Source organism: Triticum aestivum, chromosome 7A, assembly GCF_018294505.1.
Source record: "Triticum aestivum cultivar Chinese Spring chromosome 7A, IWGSC CS RefSeq v2.1, whole genome shotgun sequence".
Taxonomy (NCBI): Eukaryota; Viridiplantae; Streptophyta; class Magnoliopsida; order Poales; family Poaceae; genus Triticum; species Triticum aestivum.
The window spans coordinates 445,579,695-445,601,736 of NC_057812.1; the positions used below are offsets into that span (position 1 = coordinate 445,579,695).

The 22,042-nt window shown below is 43.7% G+C and overlaps 1 long non-coding RNA gene across 1 annotated transcript; it reads right to left on the reverse strand.

Moving 5' to 3' along the window:
* Positions 1-7,968: 7,968 nt before the first annotated feature.
* Positions 7,969-9,805, reverse strand: LOC123150974 (uncharacterized). The gene is made up of 2 exons (XR_006475436.1): positions 9,679-9,805; positions 7,969-9,383 (listed from the first exon to the last, which is right to left on the reverse strand). It is a non-coding gene; the product is annotated as an uncharacterized lncRNA (long non-coding RNA).
* Positions 9,806-22,042: the final 12,237 nt, after the last annotated feature.

The following is a 22,042-nucleotide window of genomic DNA, read 5'->3' on the forward strand; positions in this document are numbered from 1 at the left end:
TCCCGAAGGTAGATGTAGAGGTAGCGTGCCGACTGCGATCACATCGACTTTGGAACCATTTCCCACGTGCATCGTCACCTCGTCCTTAGCCAATCTTCGCTTAATCCGTAGTCTCTGTTTCGAGTTGCAAATATTAGCAACAGAACCAGTATCAAATACCTAGGTACTACTGCGAGCATTAGTAAGGTACACATCAATAACATGTATATCACATATACCTTTGTTCACCTTGCCATCCTTCTTATCCGCCAAATACTTGGGGCGGTTCCGCTTCCAGTGACCAGTCTGCTTGTAGTAGAAGCACTCAGTTTCAGGCTTAGGTCCAGGCTTGGGTTTCTTCTCTTGAGCAGCAACTTGCTTGCTGTTCTTCTTGAAGTTCCCCTTCTTCTTCCCTTTGCCCTTTTTCTTGAAACTAGTGGTCTTGTTGACCATCAACACTTGATGCTCCTTTTTGATTTCTACCTCCGCAGCCTTCAGCATTGCGAAGAGCTCGGGAATAGTCTTATTCATCCCTTGCATATTATAGTTCATCACGAAGCTCTTGTAGCTTGGTGGCAGTGATTGGAGAATTCTGTCAATGACGCAATCATCTGGAAGATTAACTCCCATTTGAATCAAGGGATTATTATACCCAGACATTTTGAGTATATGCTCACTGGCAGAACTGTTCTCCTCCATCTTGCAGCTATAGAACTTATTGGAGACTTCATATCTCTCAATCCGGGCATTTGCTTGAAATATTAACTTCAACTCCTGGAACATCTCATATGCTCCATGACATTCAAAACATCGTTGAAGTCCCGGTTCTAAGCCGTAAAGCATGGCACACTGAACTATCGAGTAGTCATCAGCTTTGCTCTGCCAGACGTTTACAACATCTGGTGTTGCTCCAGCAGGAGGCCTGGCACCCAGCGGTGCTTCCAAGACGTAATTCTTCTGTGCAGCAATGAGGATAATCCTCAAGTTACGGACCCAGTCCGTGTAATTGCTACCATCATCTTTCAACTTTGCTTTCTCAAGGAACGCATTAAAATTCAACGGAACAACAGCACGGGCCATTTATCTACAATCATACATAAACAAGCAAGATACTATTAGGTACTAAGTTCATGATAAATTTAGGTTCAATAAATCATATTACTTAAAGAACTCCCACTTAGATAGATATCCCTCTAATCCTCTAAGTGATTACGTGATCCAAATCAACTAAACCATGTCCGATCATCACATGAGATGGAGTAGTTTCATTGGTGAACATCACTATGTTGATCATATCTACTATATGATTCACGCTCGACCTTTCGGTCTCCGTGTTCCGAGGCCATATCTGTATATGCTTGGCTCGTCAAGTATAACCTGAGTATTCCACGTGTGCAACTATTTTGCACCCGTTGTATTTGAACGTAGAGCCTATCACACCCGATCATCACGTGGTGTCTCAGCACGAAGAACTTTCGCAACGGTGCATACTCAGGGAGAACACTTCTTGATAATTTAGTGAGAGATCATCTTATAATGCTACCGTCAATCAAAGCAAGATAAGATGCATAAAAGATAAACATCACATGCAATCAATATAAGTGATATGATATGACCATCATCATCTTGTGCTTGTGATCTCCATCTACGAAGCACCGTCATGATCACCATCGTCACCGGCGCGACACCTTGATCTCCATCGTAGCATCGTTGTCGTCTCGCCAATCTTATGCTTCCACGACTATCACTAACGCTTAGTGATAAAGTAAAGCAGTACAGCGCAATTGCATTGCATACAATAAAGCGACAACCATATGGCTCCTGCCGGTTGCCGATAACTCGGTTACAAAACATGATCATCTCATACAATAAAATTTAGCATCATGTCTTGACCATATCACATCACAACATGCCCTGCAAAAACAAGTTAGACATCCTCTACTTTGTTGTTGCATGTTTTACGTGGCTGCTATGGGCTTAAGCAAGAACCAATCTTACCTACGCATCAAAAACCACAATGATAGTTTGTCAAGTTGGTGCTGTTTTAACCTTCGCAAGGACCGGGCGTAGCCACACTCAGTTCAACTAAAGTTGGAGAAACTGTCACCCGCAAGCCACCTATGTGCAAAGCACGTCGGGAGAACCGGTCTCGCGTAAGTGTACGCGTAATGTCGGTCCGGGCCACTTCATCCAACAATACCGCCGAACCAAAGTATGACATGCTGGTAAGCAGCATGACTTATATCGCCCACAACTCACTTGTGTTCTACTCGTGCATATAACATCAACATATAAAACCTAGGCTCGGATGCCACTGTTGGGTTTCGTAGTAATTTCAAAAAATTTCCTACGCTCACGCAAGATCATGGTGATGCATAGCAATGAGAGGGGAGAGTATGATCTACGTACCCTTGTAGATCGACAACGGAAGCGTTTAGTTGATGTAGTCGTACGTCTCCACGGCCCGACCGATCAAGCACCGAAACTACGGCACCTCCGAGTTCTAGCACACGTTCAGCTCGATGACGATCCCCGGACTCCGATCCAGCAAAGTGTCGGGGAAGAGTTCCGTCAGCACGACGGCGTGGTGACGATCTTGATGTACTACTGCAGCAGGGCTTCGCCTAAGCACCGCTACAATATTATCGAGGACTATGGTGGAAGGGGGCACCACACACGGCTAAGAATATGATCACGTGGATCAACTTGTGTTTCTCTGGGGTGCCCCTGCCTCCGTATATAAAGGCTCAAGGGGGGGTGCGGCTGGCCTAGGAGAGGCGCGCCAGGAGGAGTCCTACTCCCTCTGGGAGTAGGATTCCCCCCCCCCCAATCCTAGTTGGAATAGGATTCGCGGAGGGGGAAAAGAGAGAGGGGGGTCGGCCCCCTCTCCTTGTCCTATTCGGACCAAGGGAGGGGAGGGGCGCGCGGCCCATCTAGGGCTGCCCCTTCTCTTTTCCACTAAGGCCCACTTAGGCCCATATAGCTCCCGGGGGGTTCCGGTAACCTCCCGGTACTCCGGTAAAATCCCGATTTCACCCGAAACACTTACGATATCCAAACATAGGCTTCCAATATATCAATCTTTATGTCTCGACCATTTCGAGACTCCTCGTCATGTCCGTGATCACATCCGGGACTCCGAAGAACCTTCGGTATATCAAAATGTATAAACTCATAATATAACTGTCATCATAACCTTAAGCGTGCGGACCCTACGGGTTCGAGAACAATGTAGACATGACCGAGACACGTCTCCGGTCAATAACCAATAGTGGAACCTGGATGCTCATATTGGCTCCTACATATTGTACGAAGATCTTTTATCGGTCAGACCGCATAACAACATACGTTGTTCCCTTTGTCATCGGTATGTTACTTGCCCGAGATTCGATCGTCGGTATCCCATACCTAGTTCAATCTCGTTACCGGCAAGTCTCTTTACTCGTTCTGTAATACATCATCCCGCAACTAACTCATTAGTTGCAATGCTTGCAAGGCTTAAGTGATGTGCATTACCGAGAGGGCCCAGAGATACCTCTCCGACAATCGGAGTGACAAATCCTAATCTCAAAATACGCCAACCCAACATGTACCTTTGGAGACACCTGTAGAGCTCCTTTATAATCACCCAGTTACGTTGTGACGTTTGGTAGCACACAAAGTGTTCCTCTGGCAAACGGGATTTGCATAATCTCATAGTCATAGGAACATGTATAAGTCATGAAGAAAGCAATAGCAACATACTAAACGATCGAGTGCTAAGCTAACGGAATGGTTCATGTCAATCAGATCATTCAACTAATGATGTGATCCTGTTAATCAAATGACAACTCTTTGTCTATGGTTAGGAAACATAACCATCTTTGATTAACAAGCTAGTCTAGTAGAGGCATACTAGTGACACTCTGTTTGTCTATGTATTCACACATGTATTATGTTTCCGGTTAATACAATTTTAGCATGAATAATAAACTTTTATCATGATATAAGGAAATAAATAATAACTTTACTATTGCCTCTAGGGCATATTTCCTTTAGTTTGGATATCGAAAGTGTTCCGGGTGAAATCGGGATTTTACCGGAGTACCGGGAGGTTACCGGAACCCCCCGGGGACTTAATGGGCCTTAGTGGGCCTTGGTGGAAAGAGAGGAGAGGTGGCCAGGGCATGGGCCGCGCCCCCTCCCCCCTAGTCCGAATAGGACAAGGAGAGGGGGGCGCCCCCCCTTCCTTCTTCTCCTCCACCTCTTTCCCCTCTCTCTCCTAGTCCAACAAGGAAAGGGGGGAGTCCTACTCCCGGTAGGAGTAGGACTCCTCCTGGAGCGCCCCTCTCTAGGCCGGCCACACCCCCCTTGCTCCTTTATATACGGGGGCAGGGGGGCACCCCAAAGACACAACAGTTGATCTCTTGATCTCTTAGCCGTGTGCGGTGCCCCCCTCCACCATAATCCACCTCAATAATATCGTAGCGGTGCTTAGGCGAAGCCCCTGCGTCGGTAGAACATCATCATCGTCACCACGCCGTCGTGCTAACGGAACTCTCCCTCAAAGCTCGGCTAGATCGGAGTTCGAGGGACGTCATCGAGCTGAACGTGTGCTGAACTCGGAGGTGCCGTGCGTTCGGTACTTGATCGGTCGGATCGTGAAGACGTACGACTACATCAACCACGTTGTGCTAACGCTTCCGCTTTCGGTCTACGAGGGTACGTAGACAACACTCTCCCCTCTCGTTGTTATGCATCACCATGATTCTGTGTGTGCGTAGGAATTTTTTGAAATTACTACGTTGCCCAACAGGTTTCTCTCCCAATAGTTCCTTCTCTGACCAACTCCTTCGAGGCCTTCCAGGGCGCTTGTTGTCTTCAACTCGCAACCATATTTGAACCGATGGGATTGTATATAAAAGAACGATGTGGGACTATCTATTCGGTTATTTTTACCGAGTTTTTGTGACGACGAAGAGGATGGACGAACCGAACTGGGGCCCAAGAGGATGGACGGATGGGGCTGAGGCCCAAGTGGGCGTACCGACGGACGAAAAACACATTAGCAGAGCGACGGACGAAAACAAATTAACGTCGAGTGAACCAAAATTACGGACGGAAATTAGGGGGTAAGAAGCAATAGCCCTTTTATTATTAGGTATATAGATTTATAGACATATTGTATAATACTTGCGTGTGCACACTAACACTCATCCAATATCTCAAAAATACATAGAAAACAAAAAAACTGAGTAAAGAAAAAAAAACACAAATACAAATACATATAGAAAAAAAACAGGCAATGAGTAATGGGCTTCAAGCCCAACAGAAAAATTCACTGGCCCCAAACAGGGGGAAGTCAAAAATATAGCCCAAGAAATAATCAAACAACACAAGGAAAAAAACGAATGTTGACAAAAAATCACCGGTCAGAAAATTGACTTTTCAGGCAGCTTACATAAAGGTAAAATGTTTGCACGATGCTGTATAATACTTACGTGTATATTTACACGCACAAAGAAAACCCGACAAAAACACTTGTTAAACAATACTAATAAATACTAATAATTCAAAAAAATACTAATAAATACTAAAACTAGTACAAAGCTAAAAAGACAAAAAGAAATTGAATTTTCTTGAAGGTAGAATGAATTAGGGGCATTCATTTTACCCTTCTGAAAGAAAGAAAATGAAAAAAAAAACATGATGACAAATTTTGCACATAATTTAGATGGAAATTGCACTTTTTCGTAATATGCAAGAATATGTGTATAATAGTGAAAGTTTTTAAGACAGAATTTTTCTAACAAGGGGTTAATTACTTGTGTCTGTATTACCCTTATAGAAGTAAGAAAAGAAAATAAAAACTAAAAACAAGTGATGACAAAACTTGCAGAGAATTTGTACTGAAATTGCATATTTTTTTCAATGTTGAAATAGGCATATAATAGTGCAATTTTGCACTATAGTATAACTTACACACATATTGTATAATACTTTTGTATATATTTCCACACGCGCACCTAATATTGACACACATAAAGAAAAAGAAAAAATAACTAAAAACACTTGATAAGCAATAATAAAGACTAAAACTAGTACAAAGTTAAAAAAGACAAAAACTGAATTTTCTCTAAGGTAGAATGAATAAGGGGTATTTGTTTTACCCTTCCAAAAGAAATAAAATAAAATAAATAGATGATGACAAAATATGCACAAAATTTAGGTGGAAATTGCCCTTCTTCCTAATATGCAAGTATACATGTATAATAGTAAAAAAATCAAAAAGGAATTTTTCTAAGAAGGAATTAATTAGTGGTGTTGGTGTCCTTATAGAAGAAAGAAAATGAAATAAAAACTAAAAACAAATGATGGCAAAACTTGCACACAATTTGTTCTAAAATTGCATATTTTTAGGAATGCAAAAATAGACATATAATAGTGCAATTTTTCACTATAGTATAATTTACACACATATTTTATAATACGTTTGTATATATTTACACATGCACACCTAATATTCACACATACATAAAAAGAAAAAATGACCAAAAACACTTGATAAAAAATAATAAAGACTAAACATAGTAGAAATCTAAAAAGATAGAAACTGATTTTTCTCTAAGGTAGAATGAATTAGGGGCATTGATTTTCCCCTAAAAAAAGAGAAAAAAAAACTTGAAACGAAAGACAATAGAAAATTTTGCGCCGTAGCACAATATGCAAAAATAAGTATATCGTAGAGCAATTTTCAGATAACATAGACACATGCACATGTGCACGTACACGCACATGCCTGCAACGCACGAACACCAGAGACGAACACCATACACAAAGTCACACACGACAACACCAGGTAGGACCTTTACAAGCAGGCGACACACACAAATGCACGCACACAAAATCTGATACATAAAAAATGAAGGAAAAACAGACTAAGTACTAGTACAAGAAAGAAATGACCGACCCAAATGTAAATTTCAGGCGACTTACATGTAGCAAAACTGCACATTTAAACAAATGTTTGTTTTGTATCCTCAGCACCCCTAACACAAACCAGACATCAACCAGTGACCTTCGAATGTCTATTTGCAAGATTAAAACAGCAGGGCATAATTCTCCATATAATTTTTTCAACTTTGCTCAAAACTTTAGTTTCCAAATAGTGGCCCGTATTGGACGTGGGTTTGTTCCTTCCGCAAGTACCCTTTGGTTTATTTTCTGCCGATATGAGCCTCCAATTCAACATGGTAAGCCGACTTCACCAAGAACATGCATGATCTAGTAAGAGACCATGCCACAAAATCTTCCACTTGGTAATCAGCTAGCGGGATAGAGAGGATTATGCACATCAACAAACCAGAACATCTGAGTACCAAGATCTTCATCACACCGGTTTATGTTTGGATTAATCAAATCATTTACATTTGCAAAATCATTTCGTGGAAAGAGCGAAAAGCAAACAATAGACATCCCCAAGTTAAATGTTTTCACATGAGCGGTCGGTCAAAACAGAAAATGCACTCTGGATAATGAAACAGGAAAACAGCATATTGCTCAAAGTTATTGACAACTTGAACAGAGATAACAGGTCCATTTCAAATTAAAGTAATGAATATATGTAATAAAGAAATTTGTAGTGCATCTGTAAAAGGAGGGAAATGGCAACAATCAGCTTATGGCAGTAGGATGCATCTCTCCGGATAGTACAGGGTCCAATACCTTCAGAACTGTTAGCACCCTGTGACTTAAGTGGTACTCCAATAATGAACTAACATTATCCATCTTCTTTATCATACACGGAGTATCAACTAAATCAGCAGAAGTCAACATTCATTGAGCAGTCAGCAGTCATGTGACAGCAGATGTCCTGAGCGACAAACACAATCCATCTTTTATATGAAGAGATCAACAGTGGTAAGCTGAACCGTGCGTTGCAAAACAGAGCGAAGGACCAAAGCAATTCAAAAAGTGCGTAAGGTGGACCAAATCAAAACAAGCTGCAAATCAACAGATCACACATCATTTGGAACATACTTGCTGGAGCATATCCGCTAAATTGACCCAAGAATGCATCTAAAGATCAACATTTCACAGCTATACATGACCAACATGACATTAGTAGTTTCTCGCAAAAAGCTAAAGAGTTACCAGGGGACTGCTTAGATGATTTCTCAAAGCATAGGATCTAGATACGCATAATAAATTTTGGTGGAACTGCTTTCATCATACCAGTCATTCTGCTGACAGAAGCACTCATAATCTAGCATTGTAGCTTTTGGATCTGCTCTAAAGAAAGCTTTGGCGAGCACGGCTCCTCTTCTCCCACACATCTGCTAATGGAGAGGGGGAACCTCTTTTCAGAAGCTGGTACCCTTGGCTTGCCACCACAGCATCGACTCTGTTGGAAGGGGCCATAAAATTGACGCAAGCTTCTTTAAGCTTCTGGCAATTGTACTTATCAGCTAGCCATAGTGCACTAGCCACATTCTCCACATTAAGGTTCATAACCAAGGTGTGTGCACACATAAGCTTCAATCTCTCTAAACCATATTGATCCGCTGCTGCAAGTAGATGCTGGAAAACAGCATTGCTTTCAGCTCTACTGAAATCATCCATCACAGGCAAGGAATCGGTGTAAATGAAATGGAGAAGAGCCTTGAAAACCGCTGGTTCCACAGAGTTGATGGTTATGCGGCTCATCTTCTTCTCATTCATGGGTTCGCTGAACTGCTTCCGGAAGACAGGTGACCGCGCAGCAAGCACCGCTCTGTGGGCAGCAAATGTTTCTTGTTCAACATTGAAGGTCACATCTGCTGTGGACGTATCCTCCAACATCTTGCGAAAATGCTGTAGTGCGTTAGGGGGAGGCACATCAATTTCACGCAATGGTTTGGTTTCAGACACCCTTAATTGGCCTCAAACAGTGATGACACATTCAATCACAAGGCAATCATCTCGGACATACACTGAATCCTCCAACGCCTCCCTTCTTATACACCTCTCCTTACCTCAGGTAGCCTCTGTGAAGCTGTCAGACTTGAATCCAAACGGCTCCTCATCCAATTCAAAGAATACACTTGACAATAATGATTTGGGCTTTCCAGTGACTTGATCAATCAGTCTTATGTCGACGACCGCTGGTGCCTGCCCATACTTGCTCATGAACTCAACAAAAACTGATATGAATCCCTCACTGTCGTCGCCATAACCCTCTGGGTAGTACTACAAGATAGCCCAGTCGAATCCCCCAACCCTGAAGGTGCTGGAGCGGATGAAACCATCAGCATTGACGTCCATGCCAACAATCCCGTGACTAAACTGACAGATCTTCAGTCGGTGCGCGCCTTGCACCGCCTGATATGCGCAGGACGATATGGTGGTTGACGCCATCGCTCTCAGCTTTGTGTACTGTGGTGCCCCTGCAACAATTGCACATGCGTGTATGTTAATATATCTATGTACAAGAAATCAATCGCTCATTCGTACTAGATCGAACTCGTAAAGTTCCATACGAAAAGGGAAGATGCAATGTCTGATTCCAGTTCTAGGTGAAATCAAGAATGGATCCACATTTCGCCCAATCACCAAAACAAGAAACCAACTCCTGTTCTAAGAGGAATCAAGAAAGCACACGCATCGGTTCCAATAATCCAAAGGATCCAAAAGAAGACGGTGAATTTCAGATTGAAGCAACCTAGACGGGGGGCACCTTACCTTCAATGTCGCCGGCGGCGGACCTACAGCGTGTTGGCGGCAGCGGGGTGGTGCGTGGCGGTGGCCGTGCCTTCCGCTCTTCGCTATGGAGCAATGGTGCCCAAACCCAGCACACGCGTAAACGGGCCTGGCATGGCACGGCGCGCGGAAGCCTGTTTATAAGCGGGCCGTGTCATTCTGACACGCGGGCCGAGCACGGCACATTAACTAGCAGGCCAGTCCAACACGGTGGAATGTGTGCCGGCCTCCCCGCGTGCTTTCTCAAAAAAGGAGTTTTTTTTACTGTTTGGGGGCATTTTTAGCCTTTTGGGCCAATTACCTTTTAAAAAGATGAAAATAATAATAAATAAAGGTTCGTGCGAACACAGCACACGGAGTGCCACGAGCCAAACACGGCCCGTAGTCGCATGCCGGGTTGGGTCCATTACATGCCGGGCACGCGTGATCATGGGCCGACCCGCAAAAAACACTTGTTTGGCCAGCTCCATTAGGGAGGGAGGTCAAGAGCTATAGGGGTAGATGGCATGGTCGTTAATTCCGAATATACAGTATTTTCTATGGGCAAACTAGTAGTATTAATATGTCCTAAATCCTCGTTGTCACACAATACCACATGGTCATTAATAGGGCTGAGCTATTCGTCACCCTCTCTTATTATATCACTACACCACATGTTTACATCCCATAATTTTGTACTATCGAAAGTGAAACGAGAAGGTCTTCGATATCATGGTCCAACTTGAGGTAGGGAACGGTCTTTAGGTACTTTTCTAGACAGATCGCTAGATCCATGGGCATGTTGTCACTCACATTGCCCCCGGTCCTGGAAAGGGTGGTGACGGTGTAGAAAACCGACAGATCCTTGCATAGGGTTGCTCATGAGGCGGGAGCGCATAGAGGATCAGAATAGGTTACACACGGAACGTGGATTTACACAGATCCAAATTCTTATGGTGAGGTAATACTCTACATCTTGCATGCCATTGTACTTACGTGCTCGGACGCATGGGCATACCCGGAGGGACGAGGATCCCCTGTCGTGGGCTAGCCTACCTTTGAGAAACTGACACATGGGTCCCACAGAGCATGGGGCCCACCTGTCAGTGACTCAAAGGCAGGGTATGTTGGAAATATGCCCTAGAGGCAATAATAAAATGGTTATTATTATATTTCTTTGTTCATGATAATTGTCTATTATTCATGCTATAATTGTGTTATCCGGAAATCGTAATACATGTGTGAATACATAGACCACAACACGTCCCTAGTGAGCCTCTAGTTGACTAGCTTATTGATCAAAAGATAGTCATGGTTTCCTGACTATGGACATTGGATGTCATTGATAACGGGATCACATCATTAGGAGAATGATGTGATGGACAAGACCCAATCCTAAGCATATCTCAAAGATCGTGTAGTTCGTTTGCTATAGCTTTTTCGAATGTCAAGTATCATTTCCTTAGACCATGAGATTGTGCAACTCCCGGATACCGTAGGAGTGCTTTGGGTGTGCCAAACGTCACAACGTAACTGGGTGACTATAAAGGTACACTACAGGTATCTCTGAAAGTGTCTGTTGGGTTGGCACGAATCGAGACTGGGATTTGTCACTCCGTATGACGGAGAGGTATCTCTGGGCCCACTCGGTAATGCATCATCATAATGAGCTCAATGTGACCAAGTGGTTGATCACGGGATCATGCATTATGGTACGAGTAAAGTGACTTGCCGGTAACGAGATTGAACGAGGTATTGGGATACCGACGATCGAGTCTCGGGCAAGTAACGTACCGAATGACAAAGGGAACTGTATACGGATTGATTGAATCCTCGACATCGTGGTTCATCCGATGAGATCATCGAGGAGCATGTGGGAGCCAACATGGGTATCCAGATCCCGTTGTTGGTTATTGACCGGAGAGTCGTCTCGGTCATGTCTGCGTGTCTCCCGAACCCGTAGGGTCTACACACTTAAGGTTCGGTGACGCTAAGGTTGTTGAGATATTATTATACGGTAACCCGAAAGTTGTTCGGAGTCCCGGATGAGATCCCGGACGTCACGAGGAGTTCCGGAATGGTCCGGAGGTGAAGATTTATATATAGGAAGTCAAGTTTCGGCCATCGGGAAGGTTTCGGGGGTAATCGGTATTGTACCGGGACCACCGGAAGGGTCCCGGGGGTCCACCGGGTGGGGCCACCTATCCCGGAGGGCCCCATGGGATAAAGTGGGAGGGGAACCAGCCCCTAGTGGGCTGGTGCGCCCCCCATGGGCCTCTCCTGCGCCTAGGGTTGGAAACCCTAGGGGTGGGGGGCGCTCCACTTGGCTTGGGGGGCAAGCCACCCCCTTGGCCGGCGCCCTCACTTGGAGATTGGATCTCCTAGGGCCGGCGCCCCCCTAGGGGTCCTATATATAGTGGGGGAGGGAGGGCAGCCGCACCCTAGCCCCTGGCGCCTCCCTCTCCCTCCCGTGACACTCCTCCCTCTCCCTGAGCTTGGCGAAGCCCTGCCGAGATCACCGTTGCTTCCACCACCACGCTGTCGTGCTGCTGGATCTTCATCAACCTCTCCTTCCCCCTTGCTGGATCAAGTTGGAGGAGACGTCTTCCCAACCGTACGTGTGTTGAACGCGGAGGTGTTGTCCGTTCGGCGCTAGGTCATCGGTGATTTGGATCACGACGAGTATGACTCCATCAACCCCGTTCTCTTGAACGCTTCCGCGCGCGATCTACAAGGGTATGTAGATGGACTCCTCTCTCCCTCGTTGCTAGATGACTCCATAGATTGATCTTGGTGATGCGTAGAAAATTTTAAAATTCTGCTACGTTCCCCAACAGTGGCATCATGAGCTAGGTCTATGCGTAGTTTCTATGCACGAGTAGAACACAAAGCAGTTGTGGGCGTCGATATTGTCAATTTGCTTGCCGTTACTAGTCTTATCTTGATCCGGCGGCATCGTGGGATGAAGCGGCCCGGACCGACCTTACACGTACGCTTACGTGAGACTGGTTCCACCGATTGACATGCACTAGTTGCATAAGGTGGCTAGTGGGTGTTTGTCTCTCCCACTTTAGTCGGATCGGATTCGATGAAAAGGGTCCTTATGAAGGGTAAATAGAAATTGGCATATCACGTTGTGGTTTTGGCGTAGGTAAGAAACGTTCTTGCTAGAAACCTATAGCAGCCATGTAAAAACTTGCAACAACAATTAGAGGACATCTAACTTGTTTTGCAGCATGTGCCGTGTGATGTGATATGGCCAAAAGGATGTGATGAATGGTATATGTGATGTATGAGATTGATCATGTTCTTGTAATAGGAATCACGACTTGCATGTCGATGAGTATGACAACTGGCAGGAGCCATAGGAGTTGTCTTTATTTATTTATGACCTGCGTGTCAACATAAACGTCATGTAATTACTTTACTTTATTGCTAAAGCGTTAGCCATAGTAGTAGAAGTAATAGATGACGAGACAACTTCAAGAAGACACGATGATGGAGATCATGGTGTCATGTCAGTGACAACGATGATCATGGAGCCCCGAAGATGGAGATCAAAAGGAGCAAATGATGTTGGCCATATCATGTCACTATTTGATTGCATGTGATGTTTATCATGTTTTACATCTTATTTGCTTAGAACGACGGTAGCTTAAATAAGATGATCCCTCGTAATAATTTCAAGAAAGTGTTCCCCCTAACTGTGCACCATTGCGAAGGTTCGTTGTTTCGAAGCACCACGTGATGATCGGGTGTGATAGATTCTAACGTTCGAATACAACGAGTGTAAGCCAGATTTACACACGCAATACACTTAGGTTGACTTGACGAGCCTAGCATGTACAGACATGGCCTCAAAACACGGAAGACCAAAAGGTCGAGCATGAGTCGTATAGAAGATACGATCAACATGAAGATGTTCACCGATGTTGACTAGTCCATCTCACGTGATGACCGGACACGGCCTAGTTAACTCGGATCATGTTTCACTTAGATAACTAGAGGGATGTCTATCTGAGTGGGAGTTCATTGAATAATTTGATTAGATGAACTTAATTATCATGAACTTAGTCTAAAATCTTTACACTATGTCTTGTAGATCAAATGGCCCACGCTAATGTTGCCCTCAACTTCAACGCGTTCCTAGAGAAAACCAAGCTGAAAGATGATGGCAACAACTATACGGACTGGGTCCGGAACCTGAGGATCATCCTCATAGATGCCAAGAAAGATTATGTCCTAGAAGCACCGCTAGGTGACGCACCCATCCCAGAGAACCAAGATGTTATGAATGCTTGGCAGTCACGTGCTGATGATTACTCCCTCGTTCAGTGCGGCATGCTTTACAGCTTAGAACCGGGGCTCGAAAAGCGTTTTGAGCGACACGGAGCATATGAGATGTTCGAAGAGCTGAAAATGGTTTTCCAAGCTCATGCCCGGGTCGAGAGATATGAAGTCTCCGACAAGTTCTTCAGTTGTAAGATAGAGGAGAATAGTTCTGTCAGTGAGCACATACTCAAAATGTCTGGGTTGCATAACCGCTTGACTCAGCTGGGAGTTATTCTCCCGGATGACGCGGTCATTGACAGAATCCTTCAGTCGCTTCCACCGAGCTACAAGAGCTTTGTGATGAACTTCAATATGCAGGGGATGGAAAAGACCATTCCTGAGGTATATTCAATGCTGAAATCAACAGAGGTGGAAATCAAAAAGGAACATCAAGTGTTGATGGTGAATAAAACCACTAAGTTCAAGAAAGGCAAGGGTAAGAAGAACTTCAAGAAGGACGGCAAGGGAGTTGTCGCGCCCGGTAAGCAAGCTGCCGGGAAGAAGTCAAAGAATGGACCCAAGCCTGAGACTGAGTGTTTTTATTGCAAGGGAAGTGGTCACTGGAAGCGGAACTGCCCCAAATACTTAGCGGACAAGAAGGCCGGCAACACTAAAGGTATATGCGATATACATGTAATTGATGTGTACCTTACCAGTGCTCGTAGTAGCTCCTGGGTATTTGATACCGGTGTGGTTGCTCATATTTGTAACTCAAAGCAGGAGCTGCGGAATAAGCGGAGACTGGCGAAGGACGAGGTGACGATGCGCGTCGGGAATGGTTCCAAGGTCGATGTGATCGCCGTCGGCACGCTGCCTCTACATTTACCTATGGGATTAGTTTTAAACCTCAATAGTTGTTATTTAGTGCCAGCTTTGAGCATGAACATTGTATCAGGATCTCGTTTAATTCGAGATGGCTACTCATTTAAATCCGAGAATAATGGTTGTTCTATTTATATGAGAGATATGTTTTATGGTCATGCTCCGCTGGTGAACGGTTTATTCTTAATGAATCTCGAGCATAATGTTACACATATTCATAGTGTAACATCCCAAAATTCTAAATTTTGGAATGTTATAAAAAAAAGATAGATTGGATGGATTGTTTGATTGATTGACTGAAAGTGAGTGAATTTGAAACTTTTGAAAGTTAAATGAGAGAGAATAAAAGGACTTTCCCAAACTTTCACTTTTTGCATTTTATGATCTCCATGAATTCAAATTCTTTTCACCACAAAACCCTGGAGAGAAGATGACATGACTTCTTCCATTTATTTAAATGAAAAGGGTGTTTGAAAAATATTTGAATTCCATTGTAACATCCCAAATTTTCAATTTGGAATGTTATACATTAGATCATCATGCATATCTTATTTTCTTGCATTTTGGTCGATCCTAGAAATTTCACGCAACTCAAGGACCTTCGGAGAGAGTTGGAGATTTCGTTATTTTCATATTTGAGAGTTTTCTCGAATTTGAAAAGAGGATCATTTGATTTATTTATTTCATCTTCAATTATTTTTCCGGTGTCAAAATATATGAGAGAGGGAATAATATGACTTTCCCAAATTTAGGAAAAAAAATGAAGATTTAATAAATAGATCAATTTTGGTTTTGCCGGAGTTTTGTTTGTTTTTCTTTGGATAGGGAAAAATGCGCGTGTTTGAAAATTGCATTTTAGGTCCGTAGAAAAGTTCATTTTGTTCGGCTCATTTTTAAGAGTCGGGGAAAATTTACTTTAGAATTTTTGGAGCCCGTTTAGATTTTCTTTTCTGTGTTTTTCTGCGTGCGAAACCGTTAAAAAAAACTTTCCGCGGGCCAGCCGGCCGGCCCAGCCGCCAGCCCCAGCCGCCCTGTGCGCCAGCGCCAGGCGCAGGCAGCCAGCGCCGCCGCCTTGCCTCTTAGCCGAATCCTATTAGGATTCTAGGCTAGGCCCTTTTCCTTCTTTCGTTTTTCCTTTTCCTACTCTATTTCTTGTCCCCTACCCCAAGTAATCTCTTCCCTCTCCTATATAAATACCCCAACACCCCCCCCTCTAAACCCATCAAATCAAGCCCCAAGCCCTCCACTGCACCGCACCCCGCGCCCTACACCGCCGCCGCTCCACCCCACACCCGCGCCGCCGCACCTTGCCCACACCCGCGCCGCCGCCCTTGTGCCCTAGCGCCGCCGCCGCACCTCGCCCACGCCGCCGCCGCCGCCCTAGCACGCCGCCATCGCCACCATTCGCCCCGCCTCGCCGGAGGTAGCCCCGCGCCTCTCTTTTTCTTCCCCGCGGTTCGGTTCTTTTAAAAGAAACCGTTCCGGTTTTCTTTTCTGGTTTTTCTCTCCGTTTCTTTGTTTTGGTTTCCTTTCTGAAACCCTAGATCGGTTTTCCGTTTTGTTTTTCGGTTTCTTTTCCGAAAACCCTAGATCCGTTTTCGTTCTTCTTTCGGACCGTTCGTCTCAACGAACGTGATCACTGATTATTCCCGGTTAACGACGCCCGTTCGTTTAACCGTTTGTCTTTTTCTTTTCGTCGGATTTATTCCGCGATTGCGATCTCAGATCCGATCTTCGTTCTAGTTTATCTTCTCGCCCGTTTATCGGAATCAGGTGATTCAAGCGCCTGGAGTTTCGTTTCGAAACCGCCGTTCCGTCTAATCAACTTAAACAAGTTTTTGCCCCAGTAAAATTTGACCTAGTTTCAACTTGCTAGAACCGAGTGGTTTTCTTCCGCTATTTGTTTTCCCGTCGTTTGTTCGGTTCGTTCATTCTTTGCAACCGGAGTTCTTAAGTTGAACTTTCTGGTTCGTTCTTCCGTTCGAGTTTTACTTGTGCATTAGATGAGTGCTTATTGTGTGGTTACTATTGCTTGCTTACGATAGATTGATCGGAGTGTGACGAGTAGATCTATCAAGAGTTTGAGTGCGAACCATCTTCATCAACATTGCAGGCAAGTTCACACTTTGATCATACCTTTTCTACAACCCAGTTTTATTGCATTAGATCAAGCTTCACACATTGCATGATTAGGATCTAATTAAATTGTGGGATGGGAAGTAGATGAGGTAGTACCTATTACCTGTTTATTATGAAACCTTTGGGAGTTACTTCTACGTTTGTTTATTATGCTATGCTATGCTAGTAGACGTGGATTGGGTGAGTGATATCCATGACAGATGTGAGTTTGATAAATTTTAATGGTTTATTTAAGGTGGCAACTTAAATACACATCTGGGTGGATTGAGGCACCTGGTTTCTATCAGGACTTGCCTGTTTTCTTTTGGACCGCCACCCAGGCTCAAAGGGATCATAAGATTATTCATGCTAGAAACTTCCGTGTGCAGCCACAAGCTATTATGGGCTCTAGCATAGTTGATTAAGTCGTGTGAACTCTTACAGTGGTAGACTAGCAGATGTAGGGGTTGTAGGTGGTACGGTCTACCCATCGTAAGGTGCAAACGCTTCTGAAAGACTATGTCTCGGTCATCCGTTTCTCAAACACCATGTAGTGCGAGAAATCCAACGGAGGCGATCGAGTCTTGTGGGGAAAAGTGCGCAAACCTCTACAGAGTGTAATAAACTAATCATGGTTAGCCGTGTCCCCGGTTATGGACAATCTTGAGTATCTAGTTCTTGGATTATCATGTTGATCTCATCACATTATTTTAAATGAATATTGTTGGGTATAATGATGTTACTTAATTGGGATTGAGAATGTTGTCAACCATTCTCAATGTTCAACAACCACCATGATAGTTAAATAAAATTTATTCCTTTGCAGTAGGGAAAAATTGGCTTTATGCAAAAAAACCTTATAACCATAGAGCTTTTCCACCAGCCAAATATGCATGTAGTGATAGCCATTGTTCATCATTTTCTCTATGGTGTGAATTTGCCAGTACATTCAATGTACTGACCCGTTTTTGGGCTGCAACGTCTCATGTTGCAGGTTTCTTACGACGAGTAAGTGATACGTTAGGGTTACGATTTCTACACTCAACTTTGCCGTTGGTGTTGATGGGAATCCACAACCTTGTTGCTTCCGCTATATGGATTGAGGTAATAGTATTTACGTTACTCTATACATGTGATTTACCTCTGTTATAAATCCTTCGAGTACTGTATGTGTCAGCATACCGATCCAGGGATGACACTTAAGCACAGAGACTTGATTCATTCGGGTCAGGTCGCTACAAGATGGTATCAGAGCACATGTTGACTGTAGGACATGACCCTAGAAACTGGCAAGCCCATAGCAAAGATTTTTCTCTACAACTTTCCCTTTCAAAAAGATCTTTTACCTCTCTTCTCTTCTGAGCTTATTCAAAAATTCTCTTTAGTGAGACCATACCCCTTTCCCCTTTTGACCATACGAAGATTCGACTGATGAGACCACTCCAAGAAGTACAAGATATCAGACAACTAAGACCACTTCAGAATGAAGATTATTTTCTGTGCATCTGAATAATGGAATCTACAACGGTTGAAGACCAAAGACAAGTAGAATTTGAAGGCTCTGAAGAATTCCTAGATTTGTATGACCTAGGAAGGCTACCCTTATGGAACTTGGCAGACTATGGCAGTTGTCAAATACCCGAGATCAAGGTGTATCGGAGAAAGACCGGAGCATGTAGAGTGAAGAACTCAAGGATTTGTCGAGAAAACCCTAAGGCAGGAGATATCAACTATGGAATGATAGCTCATGGAAATGACAAGAGCAGAAACACGGTTATCCGTGATGTCATCCCCCGCTAATGCTATTGACACCGTGCTGAGTTAAGGATGCATGTCATCAGAATGGATTTGATGGTAGAAGGTTGATGGAGCACCTAACAGTAAGATGAAGTTTTAACCTTAGCTGGTGTATCGCTAGAATCTGGAGTGTTACATCAAGAAGTTTAAAATGGAGCTCCAGGAAGTCGTATTAGACAAGGAAGTATTTCATGAGGAACTCAGAATCTTGAAGAAGAGAGTAGCCAAGCTGGAAGAGCTACAACCTCGAGATACCGGAGAATTGTCAAGAACTAAAGGACAGTAGTACCATGGTTCATGCCAATGTTGAAACCAGAAGTTTGAAATGCAACTCCGGAATATTAAAGGATGTCACGAGAGATGAGCTGGCAAAAAGGACTTGAGAAAGACAAGTATGACCGGAAGAAGCCATTGGAGACATAAACAAGGCTTGAAGAGTTTGGAGACGTTGAAGATTTATTGACCTTAGAAGACCAAACCCCTGTTATATACCTACGTTAGATGCGACGTTTGTGAGCTGTCATTTGTTTGATGTTTTTCGACAGCCACAACAAAAATCTGTCTTTTCAAAACTGTTGTTTGCATTGTGTGTATCCCTCTCTATCCCTCTTATCTCACCCCAAAACCCATGGACCCAATAGATGATGAATGGAGATGAGCTTGTATTTTCTGGACCAATGAGTCAATTGGAGACAGACCGATGGATTCAGAACATGGAGGATCATATGGAGAACAAGCCTATAGTCGGAAAGGATATGGCCCAGTATGCTCTTCAATGCTTTGAAAGAGGTGCTGCTACTTGGTGGAGGATATACCAAACCATGAATGGATGGCAAGGAGTAACCACTTGGAGAGAATTAAAGTTGACTCTGCAAAGATATCACCTTGTGTCCCAGAAGTTGAAACCTTATGGAAAGGATATGAAGAAACCTTGTGCATGCAATATTTGTGGAGAAATTGGACACACCCATGAAGAACGCAAAGATGAATGCCCTAATTGTGAAGGAAGTCATCCAGTTGAAGAATGCCCAACTAGGCAGATCACTTGTTTCTTGTGTGAAGGGACTACCCACTACCCTGCTCAGTGTCACATTTACCCCTTGGTACAAAGAACCCTCCAGCAGAAGAACGAAGAAATGAAAGGAGCCCTTATGGAAAGTTTAGAAGAACCTGTGATGAAGGAAGATGTGGAGGACACGCCCAAAGAAGAACCAAGTAAACCCTGCACTAAATCTTGCTATTCATGTGGAGAAGAAGGACACCTCTCCTAGAATTGTATGAATGGGGATCTAGTAGAATTCCCGATAGAGGAAGTAGAATATGACCCACAGGAAATAGAAGCCATGATTGGTATGGAAAGGTTCAGAAAGAGAAACCGATTGGATTCCAGGAAAGACCTAAGTCATATCACCTGTTATAGGTGCAAGGAGTCAGGGCACTACCTCCACAGTTGCCCAAAAAGGAAGCCAAGAACCCAAGGAGGCTATATAATCACAAGAAAACCTCGAAACTCGTCAGATGTAATATGTTTCCGTTGTAATAAAGCAGGGCACTTTGCCAGAGATTGTCCGAAGGAGAAGGAGACTTGTGATAAGTAGTTGAGTTTGTAACAGAAGAAATATAGTCGTAGTAGTGAGAACATTTTCCTTTATATTGAGGTGTTGAGTTAAGGCATGTAATGGAGAAGCGAGAGATTGTAATCATTTGAGAATCAATAAAGTTAGCAGTGTTGGTACTGATTTGGATTTTATGAGTTACTCTATGAGGAAAGATGTTGACCATTTTTGAGGATATGAGAAATATGGTCTGTAAAATATTGGAGCATTTTAAGGGTGGTAGTACCCTGTAAGAACCGTTGACCCCTGGAAAAGATAAGGATACTCCACTGAGTGGATTTCAGACAAAATGAATACGAGTTTTGTCTCGATATGTGTGATACCCTAAGAGTAAGTAGGATGAAGTTGGAGACCGACAGTTGTTTGGACCAAAGGTGATCAAAGGAGTTAGAAGAGAATGTTAAGTTGATTCGAGATAGACTGAAGGTAGCTCAGTCCAGGCAGAAGAGTTATGTAGACTCAAAAACTCAAGGAGGTAGTATATGAAATTGGAGACAAAGCATGTCTTCGCGTGTCCCCTATGCGAGGAGTTAAACGTATTGGAGTTAAGGGACAGTTAGCCCCGGGATTTGTAGGACCATACCGAGTTTTGGATCGTATGGGAGAAGTGGCCTACAAGTTGGAGTTACCCGAAGGACTGTCAGGAGTTCAAGATGTGTTTCATGTATCCCAGTTGAAGAAGTGCCATGCATAGATGGCCAATATTCCCATGTAAGGACGCTTGACCGCGGAAAGGATAATGATGTTCCACGAAGTGGAATATGGACTTCATAAGTATAAGCTTTTATCTCGGTATGAGGGATATCCCACAAGGATGAAGAGATGAAGTACTATTGGATATAAAGGAGGTATGATGTTGGTAATATGGATCAATGGAAACTCCATGATGAGTCTGAGTAAACATGTCCTAGTTTGGTGCCAATAGAAGGAAGGAAGACAGTACAATTGGATGGATTTAAGAATACTAGGAAGTTGGAACAATGATCAATTGCCCGATGATAAGTTCAAGGACTACAAGTGATGAGATGGGCCATAACCCACAGGCCCAGGACCTGCGAAGAAGCAAGCACACCCTTGCTGAAGGAAAAACCCTGGAAGAAGTTACGATTTTATCGACAAATGATTTTATAGGAGTTTACGCAAAACCTGAGAGTTGTGAAGGAATGATAGATGTTTGTCTGGCTTGCAGAATCAATGGATTATTCCGAACTTGGTTCGTCGACAAGAGAAATTCTGCAATGCTTGTGAGGATGACCGAGTGTTAGAATGCGAGATTCGCTAAACTGTATACAAGGTAATGATTTGGGTGCGGGATGGATTGATCACCATACCGACTTACTCTTATTATTCGCCTTGCTATATGGGATGGTAAATCTGAGTGACTTACCTATAGTGGAGAGACGATGATCAAAACCTTGTTTAACCCTAGAATGGTATAGCAATTTTCCCCTTGTACAAGGCAGCTTTTGCCAACCGTAGGTTATACGGTGAGGATCAACCAAGACCCATTTCCTGCAGGAGAAACCATAAATTGTTGACCACCATGAGATATCGATAGTTTTTTAGTCTTGGCGCCAGCCCGTCAGCTAAGAAGACCCATTCTCAGAATAACCTTACCAAGATAAAAGGACAAAAGAATTGAGGAAAAGGTTATGCCACTACCGGAAGAGCTCAGAGAAGGA